This window comes from Nannospalax galili, unplaced genomic scaffold (genome assembly GCF_000622305.1).
Source record: "Nannospalax galili isolate Female #2095 unplaced genomic scaffold, S.galili_v1.0 scaffold3041, whole genome shotgun sequence".
In the NCBI taxonomy this organism is placed as follows: Eukaryota; Metazoa; Chordata; class Mammalia; order Rodentia; family Spalacidae; genus Nannospalax; species Nannospalax galili.
The window spans coordinates 116,841-133,256 of NW_008345233.1; positions in this window are offsets into that span (position 1 = coordinate 116,841).

A 16,416-nucleotide genomic window follows, 5' to 3' on the forward strand; every position below is an offset into this window, starting at 1 on the left:
CTCGACATAAATCTTGCCACATTTGTCTTTGAGTGAGTCAAACGGACCATTTCTTCTGTCTGGTCTTTTTATAGCTCTTGTAGATTGTTCTCTTATTCTACAGACATGTTTACATGCTGGTCAGAGTCACTTAGATCTGCTAAAGCCTCTCTCACTTTACAAAGATCCCATCCCATTAAATGACTTAGCAAAACCATTAAAGCTCTATAACATTCTTGAGGTCCCAGTTGAATTAGGTTTTCCTTTATATCTCTGATGAACACAGTCTTATCTAGCCCAGTGAACTGGGCATCATATATTGCTTTTCTCATACCTAGTTCTCTCAGCAATCTCTATCCCTCTTTTATAGACCTCCAGCATCTGTTAATCATGGGAGTTTCCTTTGGTGATGAATATATCTTTAATGACTTGCACCAGCCATCCCATTAAGGACTGCTCACCCCCCGCCCTGCATTGGCCTAGGTTGAGCAGCCTATGTCTCAAGGATGGATGGGTGGTTGTATAATTCAGCTGTGAAGCTTCTGAAGGCTTAGACTGACATTATTTGCTCCCATGTCCCATACCCTCACAAGCGACATGGTGAGGGGCTCTTTGATTACTTGCTTGTAAGTTTTTCCTATTTTTAACAACTCCAGTGTGGAGTGTTTCCTGGCTAAAGTACTGTTAGCTTTGTCCTCTTTTTGTATCAAAGGTCACATCTGAAGGGCAGCTTTACTTTTATTTTTAGGTCATTTCTTTTTTCACTACTATCTGCCCCCACCCCTTGGATCCTTGGTCCCCTAACCTTACACTAGTTAAAAGGTCCCATTTTTTTCCTCTCTCTTAAGCTCTGAGGCTGAAACTGAATCTGCAGGTACCTCCCTACCCTTTTCAGCTTCCCCTGCTCTGGGCAAATCTTTTATTATGAAAAGTGGCCACTCCCCTTCTCTGGGTTCCTCCCTTGCTTCTAAGATTTTTTCCAGGCTCTCTACGACCTTTTCAGATCCACTTGGTGGTGGACTTTTTTTTTTTTTTTTTAACAACTGAGCTATTTCCTCACCTTTACAGCATAGCTATGCCCCAGGGATTTTCCCCTTTAAGTCCACCCATGTCTGCATGGTCACCTTCACCCTATTTACATATTTCATGATCCAATGTGTGAGCCACTTCAGTGCTGCCACTAGCTCTCTTGCTTTTCCTGAATTCCCGTGGTTTGTCATTTCCAGTGCCATCCTGCTGGCTGTGCCAATTTGTTGCACTGTTTTCCCCTTTCTGCTCTCTGTTTGACCTGCCCTCACTCTCTCAGGGTCTCATGCTCCTGATGCGAATGACAAAACTGGCATAACTCATTTTTATCTTGGGTTTTGCATTTTATATGATTAGAGAGAGTGACTTATAGACTACATCATTCAAGTCCCGCCCACAGTATTCATTTGCATTCACAGGATGTGCCCACGATCTTAAGTGTCCCATCGCATGTCCATACCCTGTGGCATACTGCCGTTCACCCCAGCGGCCCCACCCACGCTTTCTCTGTTCCGATCTTGCTGTGGCTAACTCTGTACCGGCCACCCTCCATCCCGCAGTGGCTCTGCTAACTCTCCTTAGCAGCTCAGCTAGCTCCACCCCTCTTTCCCAGGGTGCCCTGTGCTGTCCATGCTTGCCCAGGCTTGCCCATGCTTTTCAGAGGAATGAGTAATTTCCAGGCTACATGGACCATTCTCAGTTAGTCTAGCCTAAAAATTGGGCTTGGTTTTCCTCCCTTTCACGGGAAATGAAACAGAGTTTGTCAAAGTTAACAATGTTGTGGGATGCCTTCTGGAAACCTGCCAGTATAGAAGTAATCATGTGATCCCTAGAGATCCTCCCTGACAAACGGCCAGCCCGCCCCTCTAGTGGGGGCTAGTAATTCCACCTGGGGTCCTGACAGGGAACCACAGTGACTGCCCTGGGTGGGCAGGGTCAGTAATATGGACCTCATCTCTGTAGGCCTGTGCTGCTGTCCCTTTCCTTCTCATCTGTGGTGAGAGTAGAATGGAGGATGACAAAAATGTCATGCCAGTTAAGATCATAGCTTTGGGTGAGATATCTGAACTCCTTTATGAAATGGGTGGGGTCCACAGAGAAGGTCCCTAAAGGCCACTCTATCTGAGAGAGGTGATTGAGAGTGAAAGGGATGTGAACTTTGATGACCTCTTCTACTCCTGCCACTTCCCTGAGAGGAAAGATGCCATTGGGAAATGGGGGGCTCTGAGCGAGAGCAGGTATGGTGCGAGATGGGGAGGGGTCCCTGGGCAGCCAAGAAGATGAGGTCCCTTGCCTAGAGGATTGTGGTGTCTTCCATGCTGCTGGGGGCTCCGGAACCACACCAGCCCTGGAAAGGGTAGGAGTAGACAGACCACATACCAAGGTGGTGGGAGAACGAGAAGAGGTGGAGTGAGAAGGAGAAGGAGTTGGGAGGCCCACATGGGGCTTCTCATCTGCCAGGTCGGGGTTGAAGGTGGATTTGAGGAAGGAGGTTCAGAGGGCTCTGGGTCATTTGGGGTGGTTTAGCAAGGAGGACCTGGTTTGTGTGGCAGGAAGCACAGAGAGAGGGTCTTGCTCAGAGAGCCACAAAAGCTTGGACATAAGGGAGTGAAGACCATTTACTGTTACGCTGGCAGAAATGGTCTGAATCTCTTAAAATATTGAAATTTAAGGTTTTTGTTTGAGGCCCAGTGGAGCCATTGTCCAACTTGTACTGCGGCCAGGCAGTGGTACAAAAGAATTTGAGGCATATTGGCTTGACTGTGTCTTAAGTGCCCTAATGGCTTAAGGGACTAGAGGAGACAAGTAAGGGGATAAAGGCCAGTGGGCTTTGATTGAGAGGCACCAATCCTCAGTACTGGCTAGGTAAGCAGAAAAGAGAAGGAGAAAAAGGGCTTGGGTGAGTAGGTAGAAAGAAGCAATGAGGATTTTATCACCAAGGGAGGTGGAGTCTGGAATAGCTGCCAGGTGTTCAAGGATGAAGGCAAGGACTATGAGGGAAAAAAAAGACGAGAGTAGAAGAAGGGGGAGAGACATGAACTGAAAGACATGCCAGGTAAATGAGTGTGCGACCACCATTCAGAGAGGCATCCCCCAAGGAAGAGGGTCCCAAAAAGGAGAGTGTCCCAAATCCCTGGAGGCAGTATCCTGTGGGCAGGGAAGGGTGAGTCAATGAGACTTTCTGATGCACCAGTGGATTTTGTGAGGCTCAGAAATTCCTTTGGAAGTATGGCACATGGAAAAGGGAAAGGAGAGAAAGGGGAGAAGAAAAGTATGGAATGGTTTTATGAAGAGAAAGAAGGAGAGGGAGAGAGAGAGAGAGAGAGAGAGAGAGAGAGAGAGAAGAGATATCCTGGTTCATGGAGACAAAACCCAAAAGGTTTATACAGACCAGCAAAAAAACCTCAAGACAAGAGGCTTGCACCCCCTACATACATAATAGAGACCTCTAGGGTCTTGGGGACCCCTGGTCGTGATGGGTGACCAGAAAACCTGTTAGTAGGCTGGGGGGGGGTGGCTGTCCTCCTTTAGAAGGGCCAGTCACTGGACCCAAGGAGCTCTGAAAGAAAGGACTATGGTGTAATGGGCGGACAGATCTACCCACCAGGTGGACTTGGGTGAAGATCATTTTTGTATGTCTTTGGGTTTCTACCAGGGCCATAAATTAATAGATTTGAGTTCATTCCCCACTTGTCCCATTTTTTTCTCAACACCAAGATCCATGGAATCCAGCTAATTGTAGTTGCATGACAATGATGGGCAACCCACCGAGTTACCCGGGTCCTTGCAGCCATTATGAGTTTGGTCTTCTATGAAATATAAGAACCTGGGGTGGCTGGAGGTGCCCAGGTCCAAGGTTAGGGAGATAGTACTGTGGGAAAAGAGTGGGCACACAGAGGAGCCAAGGAGTTTAGTGTCCTGGATTTTGTTATTAATTTCCCATACTTCAAACTTAAATGAGCAGGGAGGGACTGAGCAGATGGAGGAAACCTGGGTCATGAGTGCTAGGGTGCTAAGACAAAACAAAAAAGGAGAGATGATCATTCTTGAATAGAAGTTAGGGAAGGGACTCTTGAGATTTTTAATTTGAGGGGGCCTGTGCTAAGGGCCCGGTACTTGCTGTGTTCCCAGGCAATCTTAAGTTTGGAGAGATGAATCCAGCCTGGCTGTCCGAGGAGTTTGGCTGCCATTGGTGTGTACAGAATCATAAGGTGGGGTCCAGTCCAACGTGGTTGAAGAGTCCCTCTCAGTCCCTTTTGCTGGATGTTGGACCAGAGGTAGGCATAGTCTCCATTTGGAGGGAGTGGAGGATCTGATCCTTAGACACCTGTGGGATAATCCAGTCATCGTGTTCCCTGAGAAGTTTTCTTAAAAGAGTGAAAGTAGGTATATAGTCCTCAAGAGGAGAGGAGTGTTGGGGGAGGGGGCAGATTGCCTAGGAGGAAAGGTTGACCATACATGAGCTTAGTAAGGTGATCATTGAAGAGGAAATTAGCTCTTTTTACCTTACCTGATAAATGAGGGTGGTAGCGAATATGTAATTTCCCCAGAGGGGAGACAATGGTGCAGATGGGACAGAAGCAAATGACCTCTGTGACAAGAGGAAGGATCTTAGGGTTGAAGGCTTGGACATACAGGAGTTTGGACCATTTGTCATTATGGTGGCAGAATTTGTCTAAATCTCTTAAGATATAGAAGTCTAAAGTTCCTGTTTCTGGCCAGATGGAACCATTGTCTAACTTTTACTGAGTCCAGGCAGTGGTAACAAAAGAATTTGAGGCATTTTGGCTTGACTTTGTCTAAGAATCCTAATGGTTTGAGGGATTGGAGGAGGCAAACAAGGGGAGTTAGACCAGTATGCTTCTTAGATTGAGGGGCACCCAGGGCTTGAGTGAGAAGATAGAAGGAGACAATGAAGATTCTTTCACCAAGGGAGGTGGAGTCTGGGATAGCATCCAAGATTCCAGGTTAGAGAGGTAGGGCTATGAGGAGGAGGAAAGTAAGGAGAAACAGGAGGGGGAGAGACATGGACTGAGAGATATGCCAGGTAAGTAAGTGCGGGACCGCTGTTCAGAGAGGTGTCCACCAGTGAAGAGGGTCTCAAAAAGGAGAGTAACCCACATCCCTAGGGGCAGTGTCATGTGGCCAGGGAGGGGAGAGTCAATGAGACTTTCTGACACACCTCTGTGTTTTGTGACGCTCAGAATTCCTTTGGAAGTGTGGTACGTGAAAAGGGAAAAGGAAAGGAAGACAGAAAGAAAAGTATGGGAGGGAGAGAAAGGGAGAGAGCAGAGCAGAGAGAGAGAGAGAGAGAGAGAGAGAGAGAGAGAGAGAGAGAGAGAGAGAGAGCTCCTCCTTAACAGCAGAAGACAGCAGGGATAAGAGAGAGAGAGAGAGAGAGAGAGAGAGAGACCTGGTTTGCTGTAGCAAAGCTCAATAGGTTTACACAGACAACCAATAAAACTCAAGGACAAGAGGCATCCCCTGGGTAGGTAATAGGGCACTAAGTTCTTGGGGCCCCCTGGTTGTGACAGAGAGCCAGAAGATCTGTTAGCAGGCTAGGAGGGCAGGTGTGTTCCTTTGTGAGGATCAGTCACCAGACCCAAGGAACCCTGAGAGAAATGACTTGGGTCCAATGGGTGGGTTTGACTACCTGCCAGATGGGCTTGGGCAAAGAACAGTAACCGTGCTGGCAGATCAGTGGTCACAGAGGAGATGAAGGAGAGTTAGAGAGGGAACAAAGAGGTAAGGGAAAGAAGGAAAGGGATAACGGGGAGGTGGCGAGGAGTAGGAGGTAAGTAGAAGGTACCTCAGGGCCGAATCAGTGCTGAGTGCAGGAGATGGTAGCTGGCTGCCATTCAATCAGAGTCCTCCCCAGAGACGATCAAGACAGGCGATCCGAGTCACGGCACCATAGTATTAGCTAAATTGGGCTGAAGATCATCGCAGGAATAGAAGGCAGGAGGACTCCAGCAAAGTAAAGTTTATTGGAGGGTCACAGAGGCTGGTGCTCAGCTTGGGAGTGAAAGCAATCAGCACCCTAATGGCCTCTGTAGGGAAGTTTTATAGGGGGATGGAAACTGTGGAAGGTGATAAAATATTTACAGTTTTAGCAGGAAGCATGGTATGGGCATTGTGAAACTTATTAGGGGAATCATCTTGAGCTGAAAAACAGCTCTTGTGGTTACTGTCTCCTAAGTCATGAGTGCATAGGGCTTGTTTATCTGTCTGCAGATGTTCAACAGTTATGCTGACTCAGTTCCTGAGTTTCATGAAGCCTTGCAAGTTCAGGAGGCTGGGATTGGCCTGAACCTAGACTCTATCACCACAGACACCACAGGAGTGGCTTGCTGGCACCATGGGGTCAAGGAGCTGAAGCAATGAAGTGGGGAGCAAGAGATTACCAGACACTCAAGGTGACAGGCGACAGAGAGTGGAAGACAGATATACAAAGGGGAGAGAGCTGCAGGGCAAAGGGAGAGTCAGTAGCCATAGAGATAAAGAGAAGAGTAAAAAAAGACAATTATTGTAGAAGACAATAGAGAATGGGGGTGGAAGAATGGGAACTCCCCCTAAGGTGCTGTGGGTCAGGACTTCTGTGGGATCCTGGGGCCCTTCCCTGTCCTGACTCCCCTGCTTTGGGTTAGCTAAATTGGGATGGGAATCACCACAGAACACACAGGAGGAGTCCAGCAAAGTAGTTTATTGTGGAGGGTTGCAAAGGCTGGTGCAGTTTGGGAGTGAAAGGAACCAGCAGTCTGATGACTGCTGGGGAAGTTATTATAGGGGATTGGGGAATGCAGAAGATGGCAAAAATAATCTTTACAGTTTTGGCGAGAAGCAGGGTCTGCACATTGTGAAACTTATCAAGGGAAGCAGCTTGAGCTAAAACAGCTCTTGCAGTCATGGGGTCTTGGGTCATGGGTAGAAGGGGCCTGTTTATCTGTCTGCAGATAGTCAGTATAACTGTTGACTCAGTTCTCGCATTCCAAGGGGCCTTGCAAAACTTGTCCTGTGGGGGCTTACAAAATTACGAGACCTTACTACACAGGGGGAAGGGTCTTTATCAGTCCAAACTGTATCATTCTAGCCTTTTGTGTTATAGGTCAGAGGGTGACACATTCTAATCTGGCTACTTCCTGCTGAGTAGGGTAGACGTGGGGAGGTTGAACAGACTGGGTGACCGAATCCAGTTAGGTGACAGGAGTTTCAACCTCGTGGATCTAAGCAAGGTCCTCAGTGATCAAAAGTCATTCATATACATGTGGAGGAAACAACTGGTTAAAATTACTATGGGTGAGCCATTGGATCTGACCTTGTATTTAACAACAGACAGGAAGCTACAGGTAATATGACAACAATAGAGACTAAAGGTTCAAGCAAAGGTAAAAGTCATGGTATAAGTCCTTCAAGGAGTCCCCATTGGGCTGATTGCTAGTATCAGGTGTTTTTGAGTGAAAGGTCTTGAGCTACATTCCAGAGGCATTGTACATTATCTTCAATCTTACCCGATTGTTTGACATGGTAACAACATTCCTCACCCAAGAAGATGCAAGTGCCCCCTTTTTCTGCTGTCAGCATGTCTAGGGCTCATCTATTCTGGAGGATGACCAGACAGGGAGGACAGCTGTTGCTGTAGGACCTGGATTGACTGGGCCATTGTCTCAAGGGTTGTGGTGAGCTCCTGTTTGAGATCCTGGATTTCCTGAGAAAAATGTTTGGCTGAGAGTAGAGTGTGTCCCAGGCTCCCTGCCACAAGCCCTGTGGCTGCCACCTATGACATGAGGCTGATTCCCACCAGGATTGCTAGAGTTGCTGATCTTTTCTTCTTAATTAGCAGTTTGACAATAGGGCTAGAGTCCTTGTCCTCTGTGGAGGGAAGGTCCTGCACTTCTCCTGAAGTAAATGAGGTAAGTTTGGGCGTGAGGACAACCGGAACACAAGGGCCCCTAATCTTGGGGAAAATAAAAGTATATGTCAGAGAGGAGCAGAGGAAAAGTAGCCCCAGAGCTGGATCAGTGTTACCCCAGACCGTAATTGAAAATTGAAGAGTGGGGGCAGCTAGAGATATGAGAAGCCCAACCCTCTGATTGACTGAGGGACGAGGGTGGGGGAGTCAAAGGATGCTGTGTGAGTGGGTTCAGGGAACACAGGGTATTGGTTTGGTTGGTGATACTGTGAATCAGGAGAGGGAGGAGGAGTGCGCCTTGTAGCAGGGCGCAGAGGAAGCAGGTGGACTCATTAAGGGTAGAGAAGCTTTTTAGGGGAGCTAAAGAAAGGGACAAGACGTTATTCCAGGAGAAGCTGCTGAAGACGTTAAAGTGATGACGTTGTTGTATTGTTTCTCATTTTGTTTGGTCTAAGGTCTCCATGGCCTCTGAGACCGTGAATTTTGGATTGATTTCTTTATTTTTATTCTGAAGTGGTCTTTTGAGCCTGCTGAGTAATAGACGCCTTCTGAAACAATTCAGTCTCCTGTCCATGAGTGTGGATTTACTATCTTGTAGGCTACCTTCTCATACTCATGGCCCTGTTCTGTCACTTTTTTCGTTTTTTCTAGAGTGTCACATCTAGGACAGTAAGTTAATAGGTGTGATTTCATTCACCCATTCGCCCCATTTTTCTTAACCACAGGTTCTGTTCTACTGAGCCAGTGGTAGTTGCATGACCATGTGGGCCAGCCTTCCCAGTTATCTGGGTCCTTGCAGTCATTACTTGTTTGGTTCTCTATGAAACATAGGAACCTGAGGGGGCGAGAGTTTCCCAGGTTGAAGGTTAGGGAGATAGTATTGCATGAAGAGAGTGGACATACTGAGGAACCAAGGAGTTGGGTTTCCTGATTTTTTATTGATTTTCCATATTTCAAACTTGAAAGAACAGGGAGGAACTGAAAAGATGGAAGAACATTGAGTCATGAGGGCTAGGGTGCTAGTGCAGAATACAAAAGGACAAATGTTCATTCTCGAATAGAGTCCAGGGAGGGGACCCTTGAGGTTTTAGTTTAAGGGGGACAGTACTAGTGGCCTGGTACTTGCTGTGTTCCCAGACAAGCTTTAGTTTGGAGAGGTGAATCGAGCCTGGCTGTCCAAGGAGTTTGGCTGCTGTTAGAGTGGACAGAATCACCAGGTAAGGGCCAGTCTAACGAGGCCAGAGGGTTTCCCTTAGTCCTTTCTGGTAGTTATAGACCTGAGGTAAGCGTAATCTTCCAGTTGGAGGTGGTTCAGGGTCTAGTCCTTGGATGCCTGCAGGATTACCAAGTCAGCATGTTCCCTAAGGAAATTTTTTAAAAGGGTGATGGCACGTATGTAGTCATGAAGGGAAGAGGAGTGAAGTGGCAGGTCATTTAGGAGAAAAGGTCCCCCATACATAAGTTCAAAAGGGCTTAGGAAGGAGGGTGCCCATGGGACAGCTTGTAGCCTGGTTACAGCGAGAGGTAGGAGAGTGACACAGGATTGGTGTAATTCCAGGGAGAGTTTGGTAAAATGGTCCTTGAGGAGGGAATTAGCCCATTCCACCTTGCCTAAGGACTGGGGGTTGTAGGGTATATGTAGTCTCCAGGTTATTCACAGGGAATGAGATACTGCCTGGGTCACCTTGGAGACAAAGGCCAGGCCATTATCTGATTGGAGTGTAAGGGGGAGACCAAAACAAGGGAGAATGTTCTGGATTATGCAGGTGGCTACTATAGCTGCTGTCACCCCTGTAGTGGGAAAGACTTCCACCTATCCTGAAAAGGTGTTCACTATGACTAGGAGATATTTGAACTTTTTACAGGCTGGCATGTGGGTGAAATCTATTTGCCAATCAACCCCTGGAAGAGCCCCCCTATGCTGATGAGGTTTAAAAGAGGGGGGTGGAGGACCCCTGCCCTGAGGAGAGTCAAGGGCACAGGTGAGGGCATGAACTGATGATTTCTGTGAGAGGAAAAGCTTAGGGCAGTGGATGAGGGGCTCCAAAAATTTGTAAAGCAGGCAGGCCCCAATGTGGAAGACATTATGTAAGTGGGCTAGAATAAAGGAGGCTTGTCCCTCAGGCAGGCAATATTTATCCTTTAAGATTAACCATTCTCCCAGCCCTTAGTTAGCCCCCATGTCTAGAAGACTCTTGTGTTGTTGGGTGGAATAAAAGGGGGTCATTCCCTCTGGTGCCAGGAAGAACAGGCCACCGGCAGCATGTAATGGGCCTTGCTGGCTTCTCTAGCTGTCTGGTCAGGCAAGTCATTGCCTTTGGCTATGGGATCATTAAGAGGTTGATATCCCTTACAATGGATCACAGCTGCCTTGGCTGGGAGGTAAGAGACCTCTAGGAGCTTGAGAATTAAAGGGCCATTGGTAATGGGGGTAGCTTTAGTTGTAAAGAGGCCCCTCTCCTTCCATACCGAAACATGATGAAGTATGTGGAAGGCGTACTTAGAATTGTTAGGTAAATCGGGATCACCACATCACACAAAAGACTCAGGCAAGGTAAAGTTTAATGGAGGATTGCAGAGGGTGACTCTCAGCTTGGGAGTGAGAAGCAGTCACCAGCTTGCGGACTGTTGGCAGGAGGTTTTATAGGACTTAGGGAATGCAGAAGGTGGGAAAAATAATTCAAGCAGTTTCAGTGGGAAGTGAGTTCTGGAGCTTATCAGGGGGAAAGCAGCTTCTGCTGAGACAGCTTCTTACATCAACTGGGTCTTGGGTCATGGGAGTAAGGGGTCTGTTTATCTTCGAAACTTATCTGAGGGAAGCAGCTTGTGCTGAGGCAGCTCCTACATGGTCAGTGTAGCTGCAGACTCAGTTCCTGCTTTCCAAGGGGCCCTCAGGGCCTGCCTTGTGAGGCTTGTAAAGTCTTAGGGCTTTGCTACACTGGGGGAGAGTCGCTGCAGTCCTGGGCTCTATCATTCCAACTTTTGTGTTATGGAATAGGGGCGGCATTCTCATCTGGCTGCTTCCTGCTGATTAGGGTTGATGAGGGAAGGGCCAGGGGCTAGAGTTCAGTCAGGCAACAGGAGTCTCCACCTCGTAGAGCTGGACAAGGTCCTTGGTGGTTGATAGGCATTCATACACATGCGGTGGGAGGGAGAGTAATAACTGGTTAAGGTTAGTGTGGGTCAGCCGATGGACTTGGCTTTGAAAGTACCTGAAGAAGCAGGGGGCAATAGTTAGCAGGTGAGTAATGAAGAGTAGGGGCCCAAGCAAAGGAGGAAGCCAAGGTACCAGTCCTGTAAAGATATCCCACTGGGGTGCCTGCTGGTATTGGGAGGTTTTAAGTGAGAGATCCTTGGCCATTTGTTTAAGGCGCTGTATATTTACCTCAATCTTACCTGATTGGTTGACATAGTAACAACATTCCTCACCTAAGAAAATGCAGGTACCCCTTTCTCTGCAGTTAATAGGTCCAGGGCCCACCTGTTCTGAAGGGCAACTTCAGCCAGGGAGGACAAATGCTGTTGTAAAATATGGATCAATTGGGCTGTTGCCTCAACCAATGTGGTGAGTTCCTGCCTGAGGTCCTGGACCTCCTGAGAGAGATGCAGGGTCAAGAGTAGGGTGTGCCCTAAGCTCCCTACCATGAGTCCTGTAGCCACCACTGATGACACCAGGCTGATTCCTCCCAAGACTACCAGAGTAGCTGACCTCTTTTCTCTAGTTCCTCCTATTTCTGTGAAGAGAAAATCATGCACATCTCCCGAGGTGTATAAAGTTAACTGGGGAATGAGAAGAACTGGGATGCAGGTGTCCTTAACTTGTGGAGAGGTACAGGTATATATTTTGGAGGAGCGGAGGAAGAGCACCCCTGGGGCTAGGGCAGTGTTGCTGTGGAATGTAACACTATGAATTGAGGAGTGAGGGCAGTTAGTGGTCTGGGGCGGGGGTCCAACATTCCAACTAATTAAGGAAAAGAGGTGGAACAGGCAGAGGATATTGTATCAATATGCTCAGGGAACACAGATTATCAGTCTGGTTGGTGGCATTGTAGATGGGGAGGGGGATAAGGAGTGGGCCCTGCCGTGGGGCACAGAGGAAGCAGGTGGGCACATCGAGGGTAGAGTTCTTTAGCAGAGTCAGGAGAGGGAGAGAACACGATCCCAGGAGAAGCTACGAAAGATGTTGAAATGTCAGAGCTGTTGTATTGTCTGATCTTTTGCCTGATCTAGGGTTTCCATGGCTTTTGGGGATCAGGAATTTTGAATTGTTTTTTAAATTTTTACTCTAAAGTGACTTGTTGAGCTACTTGAGTAGTAGACAGCTGCTGTTGTGATCTGGTCTATCCATGAGTGTGGACTATTTTGAATGAAACCTCTCCACACCGTTGTTGCTGGGACCTTACCTCATTGAGTGTGAGCATTAGTCTTCTCTATTTTCCCAGAGTGTCATACTTGGGATCAAAAGACAGTAAAGTTTGTTTTTAGTCCCCATTTTCTATTTATACCCATGTCTTCCCATGTCTTGTTGTCTAATTCTTCTAGGGACATGTTTTCCTACTTTTCTGGAAACCATCTCCTGGCCATTAGTTCTCTGGAAGCCAGTGGTAGTTGCATGACCATGAGGGGCATCCTTCCTAGTTCCCTGTGTCCTTACACTTATGGCTATCTTGGTCCATGGTGAAGCATAGGAACCTAGGGTAGTAGGTGTTTTCATCCAAGTTGAATGTTAGAGAAACAGACTTGCATGAGGGGAGTGGGCATGATGAAGAACGAAGGAGCTCGATATCTTGGTTTTGTTATTGATTTTTCATATCTCAAACTCGAATGTGCAAGGGGGGTATGAGCATTGGGGGAGAGCATGAGCCATAAAGGTTAGGGTATTAGTGAACAGTATAATGAGATAAAGGTTCAGTCTTGGATAGGGGTTAAGGAGGGGACCCTTGAGATTTTAAATTTAATTTAAATTTAGGCTAGTGGCCTAGTACTTGCTGTGCTTCTTGGCCAGGCTTTAATTTGGAGAGGTGGATCCAACCTGATTGTCCTAGGAGTTTGGCTGCTGTTGGAGTAGAGAGAATCACCAGGTGAGGTCTGGTCTAACGTTGACCAAGAGACTCTAAGAGAAAGGGCTTGAGAGCAACAGGTGGGCAGGTCTACCCACCAGGTGGGCTTAGGTGGAGCACAGTAACTATGTGGGACACTCAGCGGTTGTGGAGATGTTAGGCCTGGGAGTGAACTTTGATTTAAATTGAAAGGAAACAGAAAAGGCTGGAGAGGGAGAAAAGGTTGGAGCAGGAGGAGAGAGAGAGAGCCAGAAAGTGGGGAGAAGAGATGGGGAGAAAGGGAATGTACCTTAAAGATGAATTGGTGGCAGTCACAGGAAAGCCAGTAGCTGGTGGCCAGTCTGGCCAGAGTCATTTACTGGCAACCTCCAATAACGGTGATCCTAGTCATGGTACCAAATTGTTAGGTAAATCAGGAATGAATCACCACAACACACAAAATGACTCAGGTAATGTAAAGTTTAATGGAGGATTGCAGGGGGTGACTTTCAGCTTGGGAGTGAGAAGCAGTTACCAGGTTTCGGGATGCTGGCAGGAAGTTTTCTAGGGGTTAGGGAATGCAGAAGATGGGAAAATAATTTAAGCAGTTTCAGCAGGAAAGTGAGGTCTGAAGCTTTTCTGGGAAAGCAGCTTCTGCGGAAACAGCTTCTTACGTCAACCGGGTCTTGAGTCATGGGAGTAAGGGGTCTCTTTATCTTCGAAACTTATCTGAGGGAAGGTGCTGATCAGTCCAGACTTGATGATGTCTGTGAGGGACACTATGCCATACCCTGCCCTACAGGACCCTGTTGGGGTGAGAGTCAAACTGCCATCTACAAACTAGGTCAGGGTCAAGTCAGGCAAGGGCTCTAGAGAAATGAAGAGGTCTTGGTAAGAAAGTTCTTGGAGAGTTTCCAAGCATGGGTGAGTGGCTTGGCAGAGGGGAGGAGGGAGGAATGGTTGGAGGGGCATGAATCCAAGGTGAGTGAGGGGTCCTCAAGGAAAGTGGCATGGAAGCACTGCAGCTTAAGGGCAAGAGCAGCTAGAGATGAGTTAGTAGGTCCTTAAGGCAATGGGGCGGGGGAGAGGAGAGAAATGGGCTGACCTAGAGTGAGCTTGAGTTCCTCCTGGCCTAGGTGGGCTGCGGCAGCCAGAGTGGGGAGGTAGACAAGGCTGCCAGCCCCAGATGGTGGTATCCAGTTGTTTTGAGAAATAGGCTATGAATGGGTCCCTTCGTCTGTCCCAAGATTCCTAATGCTAGTCCGTAGTTTTTGGTTATGTACAAAAGGGAATGGGGAACCCATATCAGGAAAGGGCAGAGCTGATGCCTCTAGGAGGGCCTTTCAGATGACATGGAAAGCAGCTGTTACTAGCCCCAGAGGCTCTATAGGTTCAGACGGGTCCCCTTTGGAGGCCTCATAGAGGGGTTTCGCAAGGAGGGCAAAATTGGGGATCCAGGTACACAGATATCCGGCTACCCCCTGGAAGGACAGGATCACTTCCTTGGTCATGGGGGGTTTTAGGGACCTTAGATAGTATTTTCTATCTATAGTTAGGTGGCAAGATGTAGGGGTGAGGAGAAACCCCAGGTAATTGACCCAGGGAAGGGAAAGCTGTGCCTTGGCTGGCAATACCCTGTACCCCTTATCTCCTAAGAAGTTGGGGAGGTTGATTGTATGAATCTGAGAAACAGGAAGGGATGGGGAGAAGAGGAGGTCATCTATGTATTGGAGAACTGTGGAAGGACTAAGATCTACGGTAGTTAAGTCACAGGAAAAGGCCTGGTCAAAAAGGTGAGGGCTATCTTGAAATCCCCAGGTTAGAACAGTCCATATTACTTGGGAGGCAGTCCCTGAGTCAGGGTCTTCCCAGGTGAATGCAAAGAGGTTTTAGAAATCAGGATGTAAGCGGAGTGAGAAAAAAGCATCCTTAAGGTCCAGAACAGAAAAGTGTATAGGTGAGGAGGGGATGTGAGAGAGTAGATCATGGGGTTAGGAACGACTGGGTGAATGGGAACTACAGCTGCATTTATGAGGCAGAGGTCCTGGACCAAATGGTAGGGTCCATTAGGTTTGAGGGTGAAGAGGATAGGGGTGTTATAAGGGGAGTGAATTACTTGTGGGTTTGAGGAGATGGGCCTGTATGAGTTTTTGAATTATAGGCTTAAGTCCCAGTTTGAGCAAGATTGAATATTGAGTCCTGCTAGGGTATGTAGAGAGATTTTTTTAAGGAGACGAGAAGAGGAGAGTGATGGGAGGCTAGTCCTGGGGCAGAGGTGTCCCATATGTTGCGGTTGACCTTGGATGCTGGGAGCAGCCAAGTCCTAGTTTTTGGAGGTGGAGTCATGGGTTTGAGAAGAAAAGCTGTGAGACAGAGGAAGGTGAAGGAAAGAGTTTTTGCATAAAGTCCCTACTAAGCAGAGGGGCCAGGCAAGAGGGCATGGTTAGAAAGGAATGAGTAAGGGTAGTCTTCCAAAATATGTAGGGTAGGGGTATGGGACTTCCCATTGACCCCTACCATGGAGATCAGTGAGAGAAAAATTTTACCCAAATAGGAAGAGAGGACAGACCAAGTGGCCACCATGTCTATGACAAATGAAATGGTCTTACCTGCCACTGTGGCTGTTACCCTGGGCTCCTCATGGTGATGGTCATCAAGGAGATCAGGGCTGAGGGGCCAGGGCCTCATCAGTCTTTGGCCACCAAGCCCAGAAGGTTGTCCACAGATCCCTGTAAAGTGGGCAGGGTTGGGGAGGTGATCGGCCTACATTGGCATGACAAAGGACAATCAACCTTCCAGTGGCTTTTCTGCCCACACTAAGGACAGGGTCCAGGAGGTGGTCGTGGGTTAGGGCACAGTTTTGCCCAATGGCCAGTATGTCTACATCTGAAACAGGGTCCTGGCAGCAGTCATTGGGCTCCATTGGTGTCCACCATCTTCTTTGGAAGAGCCTTCAGGCCTATGGCCTTCAGCTGGTATTTGTGTCTAGACAGGGTAATCTTGTCTGCGCTCTCCTGTTCCTCTCAGTTATTGAACACTTAAATGCCATATTCAACAGATCTCCTTGGTGGGGTCTTGGGCCCTTATCTAAATGCTTAAACTTCTTCCTGATATCAGGAGCTGATTGCGATATAAAGTGGTGGTTGAGCATAAACTGGCCTTCCCTAGACTCTGGATTGTACCAGGTGTACTGAATTAAGGCCTCAGTCAGCTTGGCCATGAATTGGGCCAGGTTTTCAGTGGGGTTTTAAGTAATTTCTCTTAGTTTGACAAAGTTAACAACTTTGGGGGTTGAGGCTTTCTGAAGGCCTACCAGAAGACAGGTGACCATGTGGTCTCTCAAAGCCCTACCTGGAGAGGGGCCATCCCGTCCCTCTGGTCGGGGCCACAGTCCAGATGGGACGGGTCTGGTCAGTAAAATGATCTTCATTAGCTTACTCTTGAGCAACTGTCCAGACCCTA